This window comes from Dryas octopetala, chromosome 3 (assembly GCF_963921425.1).
Source record: "Dryas octopetala chromosome 3, drDryOcto1.1, whole genome shotgun sequence".
Lineage (NCBI taxonomy): Eukaryota > Viridiplantae > Streptophyta > Magnoliopsida > Rosales > Rosaceae > Dryas > Dryas octopetala.
This window is the reverse complement of record NC_141368.1, coordinates 16033094-16049041: the sequence shown is the minus strand read 5'-3', so window position 1 is coordinate 16049041 and position 15948 is coordinate 16033094. Positions and strand designations below refer to the sequence as shown.

The following is a 15948-nucleotide window of genomic DNA, read 5'->3' as shown; positions in this document are numbered from 1 at the left end:
CCCTATTTTTAGTTGAGGATCCCGATTTCACTTTGATTCAATTAAAAACTATAATTTTTCAATTGACTCAATCAAGTACATTCCGTCATGTCTGTCACATTTATTGTTAAAAATTGGTCACGTGACCAATTTATAAGGGCAAAAAAGTCTTTTCTCCCCTTCCCTCCCTTCCCCTCCCCTCTCTTTTCTCTTGTATCTCTGCGCGCCATCCTCCCTCCCCCACCCATCCCAGCCTTGGCCCCATCCAGCTCCACCACCCAACCCAGCCCCGGCCCCATCGCAAAACCCAATCACACCCAGCCCCGGCGCCATCTCTCATATCTCTACGCGCCATCCCTCCCCCTACACAGTGAATCCAAGCTTAGACTTCTTTCCGTAATCAACGGAGAGATGGTCCAGGAGAAGCGAGCCGGGACCCGACCCGGTTCCTCCACCGACAGCATTGAAGACGAGGAAACCCTAGAGACCGGTACAGTTGTCAGCGAGCTTATGAATGCGGTCGAGGCAGAGATCGACGATCTTTTTGCCGATGGTGTAGTGGCCGCGGGCGAAGTTGTTGGCGGCGTCGTCCTTGCCACTGATGAGTTGCTCAGGGTGGAAGAGCTGGCGGTAGGTGCCCGTGTGGACCTCGTCGATGACGGTGGGCTCGAGGTCGACGAAGATGGCGCGAGGGACGTGCTTGCCAGCGCCGGTCTCGCTGAAGAAGGTGTTGAAGGCGTCGTCGCCGCGGCCGATGGTCTTGTCTCTCAGCATCTGGCCGTTGGGCTGGATGCCGTGCTCCAGGCAGTAGAGCTCCCAGCAGGCATTGCCCACTTAGTGCGGCTGGGTGTGGTGGATGGGGCTGGGGCTGGGTTTGACTGGGTTTTGCGACGGGGCCGGGGCTGGGTTGGGGTGATGGAGCTGGATGAGGCCAAGGCTGGGCTGGGACTGGTGGGGGAAGGGGGAGGGATGGTGATGGTATAGGGGGAGGAGGGGGCAGGGATGGGTGACTGTGACGGGGAGGGGGAGCTGGCTGGTGGGCAGAGAGAAAAGAGAGGGGGGAGGGGTGGGAAGGGGAGAAAAGACTTTTTTGCCCTTATAAATTGGTCACGTGAGGGCCACGTGACCAATTCTTAACGGTAAATGTGACAGACATGACGGAATGTACTTGATTGAGCCATTTGAAAAATTATAGTCCTTAATTGAATCAAAGTGAAATCGGGATCCTCAACTAAAAATAGGGGTATATTTATAGTCCTTTTGCTAACATTTTCCCTTTTTTTTAATACAATATAGTATAAATTAATGTAATATTTGTGATGTAATATTATTTTTATTTTTTAATTATAGTGGCATGTGATGTAATATTTGTAAATTCTAATACCTTTTACATTATTATTTTGTTTGACTTTTTAACTAGTACCTAATCTAAAATGCTATTTAATTTTGGTACCTAAACTAAAAAGTTATTGAAATTTAATAGTTAAAATCAATAGACCTTTACATTTATCATTTATTTGAATGTGAAACATGATTCATTAAAAGATGAGATGAAGATTACGGTAGTGAGAAGGGATTGAGGGAATTTAAATTTCGTAGAGTGCGCGGGGCGAGAAACCCCTTCAATTGCGATTGAAAAAATGATCTAATCTCCCAAGGCGCATTGGGAACTTCGGTTGCATTCGAAGTTAAGATGTATTGCAATTTACTTTTCAAGGGATTGGATTGAGGAAGTGTAGCATAACTTTCATGCATCGGTTTATTATTATTGTACATATTATTTGTTAAATGTTGTGTATTTTCACTGAACTTCAATTTAATCAATTATGCATGATAAGGCCGAACGTCCCAACAGTTAGAGCTCACCCGACTTTGCAGGTGCAATAACGGGAGAAACTATGGAACCGACCGGGAGTAGTTATTGTGATGAGGCATGAACCGAGTTGAAGTTGAATTTGATTTTGAGACTGTGAAGGATGTAATGTATAGAAATACAACTTATTTTGTACATTAATTAAGCTTGAATCCAATTTGCGGTATAATAGTATTACAAATTTATTCTATTTTTTTCAGCCACATTTTGATTATAGGAGTTAATTCTATTAATTATAGCACAAGTCACTCCTTAATTCAAGATTTACTCTTAATCTTAGGTTGGGGAGTGACAAATTGGTATCAGAGCTCAAGGTTTAGAGAAATCTAAGCTTGAATTGAGATTTAAGAACAAAGTATGGAGTTTAGTTTGTCGTTGATGTTAGAATGTCATTGAGATATTATTAAGTTATCGGTATATCTTGGAGTTTCATTATGATGCTTTTCTTTTGGTATAGATATATCATATAGGCATGGAGTCGTTTGATAGTGATGACACTTGGGAAGGATACCATATGGGGTGTCAAGGTACTTATCCTCAGGATCCTTAGAGATTTAGGGAGGAAGTTAGACGTCAAGCGACCCTAAATTAGAGAAGTGGGAAATAGAAGGCTGTTTTATATTGACGAAATGGTGATGAGGGAGGTAAAACACCGTCTTTGGGGGCGAGAAGTTATTTCTCGGGAGACAAGAAGGACCCTATATTGTATTAAGAGCAAGTCCAGCAGTAATGGACCAGGATGGGGACAATGGTCGTAGTGGCCACCAGTAGGGATAAAATTACTACTAAACCACCTCAAGAAGTCTACTAATACGGAAGACCCTAGTGAAGATCCGAACCTAGCTACCACCTGAATTTGAATCCATTACTATATCCCACCTAGGACAAGTCAAATCTTGAGGTTCTGTAGTAGGCTTGTAGCTCTAGAGGATGTAGAAACTGATGCCACTTCAGCTATGTCAGTGAAAGGATTTAATAGCCCAGGTGATAGGAAGTAGGTAGAATGTAAACTTAGTGGTATAAGATTCTAGAATTGAACTTTCGTGTTTAGTTAGGATGGTGAAGTTTGCTGAACTTTGTGTGTGCTTTACAAAAAGTTTAGTGTACTGTGTAGGTTTGACATTAAGAGGCTACCTTTAGATTTATTCATGATCTTTGTAGACAAAACAAGTGAAAAAATGAATAAGAATTGGGATTCAATGATCATATGGTCTATGAGGATTTTGTTGCATATATAAAGTTGGATAGCAGGGATATACAATGATAGAAGGTGCATGGCTGGTGTTTGGAGAATTGTTTTGAGAATTAATTATTGTCGGGTACTAAAAATTCTTGGTGATTTTATATAGAGAATTTTTATTCTCATGCTAGATATTAAGAGAATAAAAATTTGAAAGACTTTTCTTCACTTTGAGTATTACTTATACTAATATGGATGACATAATAAGTAAAGTTGTGTTGATGATTTTAGATTGATTTTTAATTTGGCAATAATTTGACCTTGCCTCATTAGTGATGATTCTGGAGACAAATTTATAGAAGTAATGTTATGGAGAGTTGTAAAATTTTATTGGAAAAACAATTGAACAAATTTGAGGATGTACGTGAAGTTTGTTCATGTTATTAATTAGGCAAACTATCAAGGTTGACATAGAAATTGATATTTGATGCTATTTGAGGATAGTAAATAAATTTTGGTGATTGGTGTATAATGTTGATTGACTATTGTTACTATGGTTATGATTTGATATTTGGGTGAATTGGGTGATATTTGATGCTTTAAGTACTTGATTTATAGATGCCTATTAGGCGATGACTTTAAGTACAACAATTTTGATGGTTTTCATAATTATTAGAGACTTTGAAATATTTTAACTTGGAGATACGAAACATGGTTGTGTATGGAGTTTCGAAAGAAACATATGTTTGGATTATTTAGAATTAAGCTAAAAACAAGATTCTTAAGGATATTTGATAAATGGAAATGGTGACCTTAAATTGAGAAGATTTAGTCGATTTGATTAAGACATTCATCTTGTTTCAGGTTGAGTAAAGACAGATTTGTGAAAGTTGTTAAGGTGAATATTATATATGAGGAATTTAGAGAATAAGACTTGTAGTGAAACTTATAGACTTGGAGGTGTGCGAAAGTTAATGAAATGAGTAACATACTGAGGTGAATTTATATGTTACCAATGGATTGGGAGAATTTTGAATCTAGATAGAGAATGATTATTTATAATTGTTATTATGGTGGTGACAGACCGTCCCCGAATTCCACCCTGAAACCCGGAGTGATCCTATCGGATCCAAAACTACGGAAAATCCTACCGAAAATTCGGAAAAACCTCTCCTGAAATTGGACTAACCCAAGTTTTTAAAACCTGAAGAAAACACTTCTAATAAACAACAACCACCTCTACCACAACCAAAAGGGGTCTCAGACCCAATGAAACACAACTTAGTCAGAAAGTTTCCAATATGGTTAATCAGAGCTAGCCACTACTGCACTTAATCTTTACAACAATTTATAACTGAAAAATAACGAGGGATGGACATGTCGCCTACAATGTCAAAGGTAAGGAGAAGGAAAATATGTCTTGACGTGTATGGCTCGACCTCCACCACCGCTACTTCCTGGGAGAAAAATTAAAACAAGACAGAAAATAAATGTGAGAAAAACTCAGTGAGTGGACACAAAAAATAGTTTTATAGCATAAAACCTTTCGTAAATTCATTTTCCAAAAATCAATCATTCTTTCATAAACAAATTTGATTTTTGAATTCCCCTAGTTTTAAAACCATATTGAACATTCCTTCCCAACCAAAATAAACAACTAGTCCACGTGAGAAATTTCATCATTTAAGCAAGTATGAATATTCCGAAATTCTTGCATATAACATGCAAGGAAAAAATATCAAGTATTGTATCACACCAAAAATAGATAACAACATAATTAACCAAATCCTCCATTTACATGCATGTAATCTAACCATCTCTATATTTGTATCAGGAAACTGCTAGTCATATACTTAGAAACATAAGCTCGCCACATCTTGTGCATATGCACGAGCAGGTAGATAAGATCGCCACTTCCCGTACAGAGTGACCTCGATGCAGAGCGAATCGATGCATGGGCAGACATGTATGCTCGCTACTTTCAGTGCAGAGTGAATCGATGCACGGGCATGTAGGTATTCTTGCACAAACTCTAACACAACATTAACTAGTAACTAAATATACCAACGCAAGGTTCCAAAACAACTCACAAACTATCTTTATTTAACATTATATATGTCTCTTGAAATTTCAGATTCATCTCTATGTACGCAAACATCATTAAAGCTTGCTTGTGAGAAATTTACACTTAAATCATAAATTCAAAGCCCAAATCAAAACTTATTTTAATAACCAAGAAACCACACTCATAAATAAAAGTTAAAGCTTCCAAAATGTATATATTAATTCCAATTTAAACATTTACCCTTCACCTAAAAAAAAATCTTCAGAAGTCAAATAAACCAAGTCTCAAGTAAAACTCAAGATATAAATATGGACTAAAACGCTTCCGAAAACCAAAGTCCAACTCACAAAACACCTTTTCTCAATTAAACTCAAGACAAATATGTATTAAATCATGTACTTCATAAAAAATTTAAAGAACACAAAGGTCTACTCACAGTGAGAATCCTAGCTTCAATCCTCCACCAGATTGTCTCGAGCCTTGGTAGTATGAAATCGAGCTAAACTGAGGCTAGAGGAGGTCGGAATGGATGAAAAGTGGCGGCGGCTGGGGGTTTTTCTCTGGCTTGTTACTGCGTGTGTGAGGTCGGGTTGGCGAGGGTGGTGGCAGGGAGGTGCAGGTCGACTTGTGGGGAAGTCACCGATGGTCCAGGTCGGCGGGAGGTGGCCGGAAAAGCCGGTTGGGTGTGTACATGCGCAGAGGGAGGTGCGAGAGAGAGAAGAGATAGAGAGGGTGTGTGCGAGAGAGTTAAAGGGAGAAGAGAGAAAGTCCAGAAATTTCTGGAAAGAGGAGAGATAGTTTTAAAAATTTTAAAAATCCAACTTTGTGAAATTCGCATTTCGTCCCCAAATCGTTTATTGTACATAACTGGTCCTACGTAACTCGAAACTGCGATCCGCTTCTTCCTACTCGTTCGTGAGATCGATGACTACTTAACCGTCTAAAAAATTCTGGGTCAAACGTTTCTCTTTTAATTTCTCCAAAAATACACTCCAAAAACACCTTAATTGACTTAATTTAATTCATCACCTCATTACCTTAAATAAATTATATAAATTCCAAAACTTATTGTTGCCTCCAAATAATTTTAGAAAAATTTTTATAGGTCACACAACTCAACTTTCCACTATGCCTCTAATTGGCCCTAACGAATAAAAATTTAAATTTCTCGTAAAATTTGGGTTGGGTCGGATCGTTACAAGTGGCTATTACAAGAGATGGATTCGACAATGTATTAAGGAGATCATGGCAGAGATACTAAATTCCTAGGAGATTTGGATATTGGAAAGTTTAAGTTGAAAGAAATTTTATGAGATCATACATCTTTTAAACTCCAGGAAAATGAGATTGGTGATTTAGTTGATGCTAGTGCATACAAGGCATTAGAGTGATGAATTTTCCCTTAGTCGTAAAGAGCGGATTTTATATTTAAGTGACTGAATTTGTGACAAATCTTGAGGATTATTTTCTCCTTAAGTTCATGATATTGAATTACCACAGGGATTTTATTTAAGAGAATTTTCTGATCTTGTACATGAAGCAAAGCTATGTATTTCTTAAGTTTTATAATGTATGTGGATGTGCTTAGAACATAGAAATGATTGGGAGAGATAATCATTGCACTTTGAGATTGTAGTTGAGGATTAAGATGAATATGGTTATTTGTAGCTAATGAGTGTTATCGTTTTCCTAATCAATTGCTGAATAATGCCAATTATAGTAGAGGGAACAAAATGTAAGTGGTTATGGTATTTAGGTGTTGTCTATTTTTGGAGATATTTGAATTATGAAGTGTGAAAATCAAGGTGGATATAAAACATTGGTGATCTATTTTGTGAATTTAAATTAAAAAGTTCTAAGAGACAATAAGGTGTGAAATCTCAATTTGATCTCGATGATTGAAGTGGTGAAAGTCAAATTTAACTTGTTCCTATTGAGGTTATGTATTTTATTTTTTGAAGATGATGGAAGTGACTACATTATTATTTGTGATTTGGATAGTAGTAGTTGTTGCTTCATGATGAAGGTCTTATAAATCTTAAGGATGAGATTTCTGTTAAGGGTATGATATGTGAGCCTTTGACGAAGCCGGTGATGCGGTATTGATTGGACCTAATTAAGTTAGTACAAGAGACAATTGAGAAAATAAAGCTCATCAAACAACGTCTATTTACTACTCAAAGTAGACAATTAAAAGAGCAATATATACAAATTAAAAAGGAAGACCGTTGAAATTAAATGTTGGTGATCACATTTGCTAAAAGTCTCTCCACGAAATGAAGTCAAAAGATTTGGAAAGTCAAGAAAGTTAGAACCAAGGTTCATCGGTCCTTTTGAAATCTTCTAGGGAATTGGAAGTAGCGTATAGATTAGCATTGTCACCTCTGCTTTCAGAAATTTACAATGTTGTCCATGTCTCAATGTTACAGAAATATGAATCGGATCCAACTCATATTCTGGATTGGAAAGAACTTGAATTGGACGGACAATTATCATTTGAAAACATATTTGTTTAGATATTGGATCATATAGAACAAATTTTGTGCACAAAGAAAATTTCGTTAGTCGATCAAGTTGTATGTTGTGGTGAAATAGGAATGTTGAAGAAATGACATGGGAAGTAGAAGGCGAAATATGCCAAAAGTACCCCGAACAATTTCTTTAACGTTTGGGTCAGTACCAAATTTCAAGGATAAATTTCTTTTGAAAGGTTTAGATTATACTAATCTAAATTTTTAAACCAGCTTATATGTTTTTTAATAATTATATTTACATTTTGTATTTATTTTCATATATATATATATATATATATACTAAAAAAAAAGGGTTTTGCTGGCTGGACGTGTAGAAGCCCAGCAGCTTGTACAGTTAGAATTGTTTTTGGTAGCTTTTAATTGGTGATTTTGAAGAGGTGTGGCCATGGGTGTGTGTGTTATAAGTTAGTCGACCAATGATGCTATTTCCTCTTAATTTTATTTAAGATAAAAATGATAATATATATTTGGAAAAAAATTAAATTAAATTGTAGGTATAATCAGCAATATGAGTGGATAGTTCATGTATGAGAATTTAACACTCAATTATAACGATTAATTAGTGCAATTATATTCACATAATGATCATAGGTACAATAAATGAAACGAATGAAATGGTAAGTTACATGGAGATTTTTTATTGACGAACATTTTTCTTTTTGGTTTACTTAAGTTACATGTATCTAGAGGGTTTTTTATAGCAAGACCAAAGGTGTTTCATGGTATTGTAGTTTTTTTTATTATTATTATTTTTTATAGATATACGTACTAGGTTTATAAGTTTGCTTGTCTTATAGAAGTAATGGGGATAAGTCCAGGAAGTGAGTGAAGAGTGGAAAAAATGTTAGAGTTGTCATAAATTATAAGTTCAATCTGATCAAATGTAATAAAAAAATTAACAACAGAAATATAATTTTTATTTAGCAATTGAAGAATTATTCATCGTTCATGTTGAACAAGAATTACATAGGATATATGCTCATTGACTTTAAAGCCTGCTTGGAGCACGTAGTACCAAACACAAAACCTAGCTAGTACTAATTAATGCTTGGTGGGGTTATGCCACAGAAAGCAGTGAGTACCATACAAACAAGGGCCAAGTTGTTTTACCGTCCAAAAGCATTTGCTACAATCATCCCTGTCTTGTCTATAGATATCGAAGTAATGAATTTCCTTTGACCATTGAAATCTGCAAAAGAATAGTGTAGAGTCAACAAAAAAGGTTGGTTTAAACTTAAATTCATAATGGTCCCCAGGATGGACTGTGTGCTCGCCAAGATCATTGTCTTTGGATTTACAGTGGATTGTAAGGTCCACTTTGGCTTCCAGAGTATTGTTGATCCGAACTGTTGTTTTTTTAGGAATGAATGCCGCCTCAACTACCATTGTTATATGAACAATTAGCAGCAACATCATTAGCAGAAAAACATGTCTAAAAGACGAACTCATTTTTGCAGGTAGAGAAAAGTTTTTTTTTCCCTTTTGAAAATCGAGGTGGTGCGAAGTACAAGAAGTGTTTGCATGTCTCTATTTTATAATATGCTCAATTTCGAAAAGGATATACATGAGGCTCATCTGAGCTGGAATGAGTAAATGATTATTTCCTAATTCTTCATCTACCTAATATAGCTAGATTGCTTTCTATTTATGCATGCCATGCAAACCAAACAGGTTGGTTCTAGAATTCAAATCAGGCCGGTTTTGAATTTATCTATATTATGTGGTCTATGCATTCTTGGACTTTAATTATATTATTGTAAAATAAATTATTTCATTAGAAAGATATTAATTACTTTATATAAAAAAAGAAAGGTATTAAGTATGAAATAAATTGAAATTGGTTTATTACTGAATTTGAAGAGATCCCATATACATCATTTTCATATATGACCCTATTAATGTAGGAAAGTTTAATTAAGACTAGATTTATTCAAATTCTCCTACCCCACCAGAACCGGGGGCTCTGATGGCCTCGTTGGGAGGCCTGAACCGGACAAGCCCAACCCAATTAAAATGGACTAATGTCCTTAGCCCATGTGTGATGTAACAACTAGAATTTTGGACTGGATTCAAAAGGTGGACAGAAGTCCCAAATAGCTTAGGACAATTGACCCAAGCTCACAGTTGTGACACAATGGGTTTGTTGGTTCCTTAACTTGTTGATCGATCTCTTCTTCTCTCGACTAGATACTGCACAATACACCATCCTTGTTTAGCAAAGAGATCCAAGTAAAATGCATGAAGGTCATGAAACCCCAAACCACCCTCAATTTTGGGGCTACACAAGCTGCCGAGACATCCAATGAACTTTCGTTGAACACCCAATTGCCCCCACCAAATTAAACCGCACCATATAATGCTGCAGTTCATCACATAAACTTTGACGAAGCAAAAAAAAACTCATAACATAAATTGGAATGGCTTGGGTTACCATTTTAAACAACAATTCTTTGCTTACATTTCTAAGGCATTTTTCTTTCCAACCCTGTAATTTTCTCCAAAGTCTTTCCTTCAAGTACTTAAAACAATTAGTTTTAGAATGACCAAGAAATGTCATGTGATGTCTATGTATCCCAGTTTCAGGTGATGTCTATGTAGTGACTGTTAGTCATGGAGTAGTTTTTTAATCACGTTTGCTGATAATGTACGACAAGAGATGGGTCAAGTCATGCACAAAAGGTTAAAGAAATTAAGGCGATTCAAAGTTCGGAAAAAGAGTCCAAAGTTGTGAAATTCTAGCTCAAGAAGGTTATGCGTTGCTGGAATTAAAAGATCGAAGTTTGTTTTTCTAGATATTTCGGGATGGCGTAACTTAGGGCATGCAGAAGTGCTCGACGTCGCAAGTCCAAGAAAGGCAAATTCTAATTTTTGGAGGAAGATGGTCTGAGTTAGAATATGGTCGAATTATATATCAAATCAAAGGGAAGATGGTCCAGAGTCAGAATATGGACATTTTAGGCCAAATAACGTTGTTTGCTACTCCAAAACTGAATTTTAAGTTATTTCTGAATTTTGTTATTTATTTTCCTATTTTATTCCTTTTGCGTAAGGAAAACTCAAAATCCCACATCGAAAATTGAGTACATCTCATCACCTCCTTAGCCGTTATAAATAGACCCCTCTACTTCTCTATTCATTCATGCTTTCTATTATTCAATATTTTATCAATAAAACTATTGAGAATTCTCTCAATTTCCTGGTGGACTCCAGTTTATCTTTTTAGGGTTAACGCTTGTTTTCCCTTTCACGGTCTTGATGCATCAACTGAGTTTGGTATTTCTTTGTTCTATTTAAGTTGTAATCTGTCAAGGAATATTCAAGTTAAGTTTACGTTTTAGCACATATCCTCTTGTGTCTTCTACTCTTTTTTTTTTTTTCTTCTCACATAGTGGTATCAAAGCCTCCCACTGGGGCCTGAGAAAAACTCTCCACATAGAGCAGCAGTTTTCTTCCTTGCTGTAGCAAGGACCCATGGCGTCTGACAAGATAGTCGATAACTATGTCCAGCTTACCATACCTCGTTTTGATAGTCACTATGATCTTTGGGGTATGTTGATGGAGAATTTATTGAGATCCAAAGAATATTGGACTCTTTGTAGAAATCGGTGTTGTTGAACCAAAAAGTGGAGCAGGTTTGACACATTCACAACATAAGAGACTTGAAGAACAGAGGCTGAAGGATCTCAAGGTGAAAAACTACTTATTCCAAGCAATTGATCATACAATTTTGCAAACCATTCTCCAGAAAGAAACTTCCAAATAGATTTGGGACTTGATGAAAAAGAAGTACCAAGGCTCAACTAAGGTGAAACAACAACAACGTACTTCATACACTTCGTAAGGATTTTGAGACTCTTCACATGAAACCAGGCGAGTGCGTTGATGATTATTTTTCAAGAACGATGACACTTGCAAAAAAAATGAGGCTTCATGGTGACAAGATGGACGACACCACAATAGTCAAAAACAATTCTTCGTACGATGACCTAGAAGTTCAATTGAGGAGTCACATGATGTTGAAGAGCCGTCTATTGATGAGTTGCAGAGTTCCTTGTTGGTCTATGAGAAGAAGATCAACCCTACTACCACTGAAGAGCAAGCTTTAAAGGCTTCAATCTATGTTGAATCCTCAAATTCAAAAGGAAGAGATGGAAGCAGGCATCACCCAAATTTCAAACTCGATGATCATCATTCCCAAAATTCTAGCTCACAGTAGAGGCATGGGATAAGATCAATATTTTGACAAATCCAAAGTTGAATGCTTCAAATGTCGTAATTATGGTCATTACCGTTCGAAATGTTACACTAAGTTGCCCAAGGATAAAGAAAAGGGAGAAAAGTCTCATTTTATAGAGAAAAATGAAGAAGACACACTCTTGATGGAATACCATGTCGAGGAATCTGAATCAAACACATGGTATTTGGACACGGGCTGCAGCTAGCAATCAAATGTGTGGTAGTAAGTCATGATCTTTTTCCCATTTAAATGAAGCTTTTCATACCACTGTAATTTTTTGTGATAATTCTACATTGAATGTTATAGGAAATGGTGATATTCAAATGAGAACTAAAAATGATAATATAGAGACTATCTCCAATGTTTTTTATATTCTAGTGGAACAATAAAAATATGTTATAATTCAATGTATAATCTACTAATTTGACTTGACACTTGAGAATACGATTAGAGACGTTCGCGTTCTTCAAATTTAATTACGCACTCCACTTATTTTTTTATTCATTTAACATAATTTTTTTAATTCAATTGCCAAGATTACCCTCAATTGAAAATTAGGGTACAAAATTACATAAACCAGACTTAGTTAAGTTTAACATTTCCTCCATCTCCTACCTCTCTTCTTTCACCCTACCCATTTGTCTTTAAAACTTCTACAAAATTTATCTCTAAAATTTATAGAGAATAATCTATCCTAAAAAATTCTTAACCCATAAACTTTTGAGAACCATATTGTAGACCATCTATAACAACATCTGAAATGCCCTATGGGTTGTGGTTTTGCTGCAAGGAAATTAGGTCAAAAACCATTTAAATAAGTTTAGAGATTTTACATTTCGAAGACCTAAGGCCATAGATTTAAATCAGTTACTCCAATCTACAATCATATCCAAAATCATGTATAAAGAATTGAACCCATTAGAAATTTTCAGATCTAAGCATTATAGCATAGGAACTCTGTCTCTGCAAATGACCATCATTTCCTCTTTTTACCATGCAGCCCAGTAAATTCACTCCTTCCTCCCAGCCACACCATCATAGTCTCTCTCTCTCTCTCTCTCTCTCTCTCTCTCTCTCTCTCTCTCTCTCTCTCTCTCTCTCTCCCTTCTCACCTCCACAGCAGAATCACAGTCACCCATTTTATTTTAGGAAAATTTGAGCAAAGGAACGTGACATTTATACCCATTCACAGTTGAGGATGCGACATTCAAAGTGTTCCAATTAAGGACTTCACTTTCACTTACGGTTCAATCAAGGATATTCTGTCACTTTCATTAGCATTTCTGTTAAAAATTGATCATGTGCCAAACACATGACCAATTTTAAGGGTAAAAGTTTTTATTCCTCTATAAAATAATTAAAAAAATAAAACTAAATTAATTTTTTTATTTTTAGAAACGGTTGGAGACCCAACCCAATCGCCACCCCTTGCACCATGCCAACCCAGCCTCGCCCATCCCCCCACCATCTAGCCCCGGCCCTCCCTCTTCCCTCATCAGCTCATCCCTCTATGCCTTTCCTCTCTCTCACCCAGTGTCACATCCCGAACCCCGGGTATGCAACAGATGCACGTACCCTCCTTGAATATCCCAAAAGATTAATATCACTAATCAAGCATAAATCCCCCAAGACACCCAAGGCGGGTTGAGCATTTTGAATTAAATGGACCGGGTTGGATCAGAGGTAATAAATAGCGGAAAACATGTGAAGTAAAAATAAGACTTCTTTATAAAACCAACCCTCAAGGTTACGGTAGTTCATTACAACCTTGAAGAATTAAATAAATTCGACATACATAGCAAGCATAAAATAAAGGTTTCAAAACTACGCAAATGTATAATCAAAGTAAATAATTCAAAACCATCTCCAAACAATGGAGGTAAAATCATTCAAGATATACTCGATACGAGAAAGCAATCAAATGACATCACCAATTGAATCCAGGAAGTTGACAAGTCTCAAGATGCTGCTCTGCTCGACCATCGTCCAACTTCGTCTCTTTACCATGCTTGTACCTATAAAAATATCTAATAAACAAGGAACACAAAAACAATGTAGGGGGAAACATCTCATACGATCATAACTTAATTCCCTCAGGGGACCCTGCTAGGTATGAAAACCACAAAACTATTCCCAGTGAAAAACATAATGAAAATCATTTTCCGTCGGATTCTTAAATCATCCAAAACAAGTTCTTCAAACATTTCCTTTGAAATCTTTTACAAAACATTTATGACTCGGCTATACAGCAATATGATAAACATGTATAAAAACTCATAAATAACAATAATCCAGATGGTCAATACATATTAGGTACGACTATGGCCAGCTATTAAAAGAAATAGCATCCATAGTGAGAGTGCCATGGTAAACAGAAATAGGAACTCGCAATTGAGAAACCGTATTTACTGTCATCTAATCAATCATGGGTCCCCACTTCGTACAAGCACACGTAGTCACGTATTGGCTTGGCTAAGCTCCCCATAATATATTGATCAATTCTTCTAGAAGGTTTAGGGATTTGAACCCAAGGTCACGTACTACGCTATCCGAACTCTCAGACCAATCATACAAATATAGCATGTTATAAAAATTTAAAAACACAAACACACATAAAATCCATAGTCAGAAATGTTGGATAAATCCCCCTACCTAGAATCCAATGCTCTTCACATATTCTCTTACATAGTCTATGCATTCTCATCCGTCTCGAATTTATCGCCTTATTGTCACGTCACAAATAAATCTTTCGGTACCTGGTGTTTCTAGTGTCCGACAATACGACAACTTAGTCAAAAGTTAAGTTCAACACAATCTCGTTATGACCCATCTTTTTAGGTCACATATCCCTAAAGACTCTAGTTCTAAGTTGACTAAACTCTACTCAAGTTAATTTTAAAGTCAAACCACTTGACTAATTGCTTTGGTTTAAAGCAATTATACAAATTAATTTAAGTTAGAATAAATCAAACCTAAGTATTATTCAATTATTTAATTAATTAGTATTTGGGTTTATTTCATATTTAGTACCTAAACTTTGACCATTGTCTTAATGTGGTACTTAAACTTTTATTTGTCTCAATTGAGTACCTAAACTTTTATTTTGTATCTAATAGGTACCAAAATGAATTTCTGTTAAAATTGTCAAAAAAAGTTAGGGGCAATATAGTCAAAGTATATTTTAATTATTTTCTTTATACGTTTAAAATTATTAAAAAAAAACACAACAAACAAACAAAATAAAAAATTATAATTAAAATATAATTTTTTTGAAGTAACTATATTGCCCATAACTTTTGTTGACAATTTTAACATAAATTCATTTTGGTACCTATTAGATACAAAATAAAAGTTTAGGTACTCAATTGGGACAAATAAAAGTTTAGGTACCACATTAAGACAAGGGTCAAAGTTTAGGTACTAAATATAAAAAAAAAAAAAAAAAACCTTAGTATTTCTCCAAAATATTTCACTAATTAATCAAGCTTGAATAATAGCTTAAATCCAATTTAATCTCTACAAATTAATAACCTTTAATTAAAACTCCAAATTAAGGTCACAACTAACCATACTTAATTAACCAAAAAAAGTAAGCAATTAAATCTCCAAAATAAACCTAGGCATGCTTAATTAATAAATAAATCCTACTTAATTAATCTAAGCATGCAACATAATATTAAAGTCTAAGAAAAATAAATAAAGCAAAAAAATAAATAAAAGACTTACCCGGTTGTAGACCTCTAAAGGTTGACTCCACTCCTAAAGGGTCCTCCTCCTTGGCAAGCTCTCCTTGGGTTGACCGATTCATCAATCAAAATGGACGGCCATGATTCGTTTGGTTTAATGAAGTGGAAGGGCTGAGATTAAAACATAGGAGAAGGATCCGATGTGACGTGCCCACACTGCTCTCTGTGAGTCCGTCCGCCTGCGCCTCGTCAGTGCCGCTTGGGCCAATCACGCCGCGCCACGTCGACGCGTGTCATCCCAGTCAGCACCGTTTTCAATTTATTTTAATTTCCTATTTTGTTTCTAATTTCTTCAACTTTGAAAATTCACAAAAAATAGCTCGGAACTCCAAAT

General features: G+C 35.9%; 1 pseudogene; it reads right to left on the bottom strand.

The window, feature by feature from the left end:
- Nucleotides 1-342: 342 nt before the first annotated feature.
- Nucleotides 343-15676, bottom strand: LOC147291348 (tubulin alpha chain pseudogene; annotated as a pseudogene).
- Between the last annotated feature and the right edge of the window lie 272 nt (nt 15677-15948).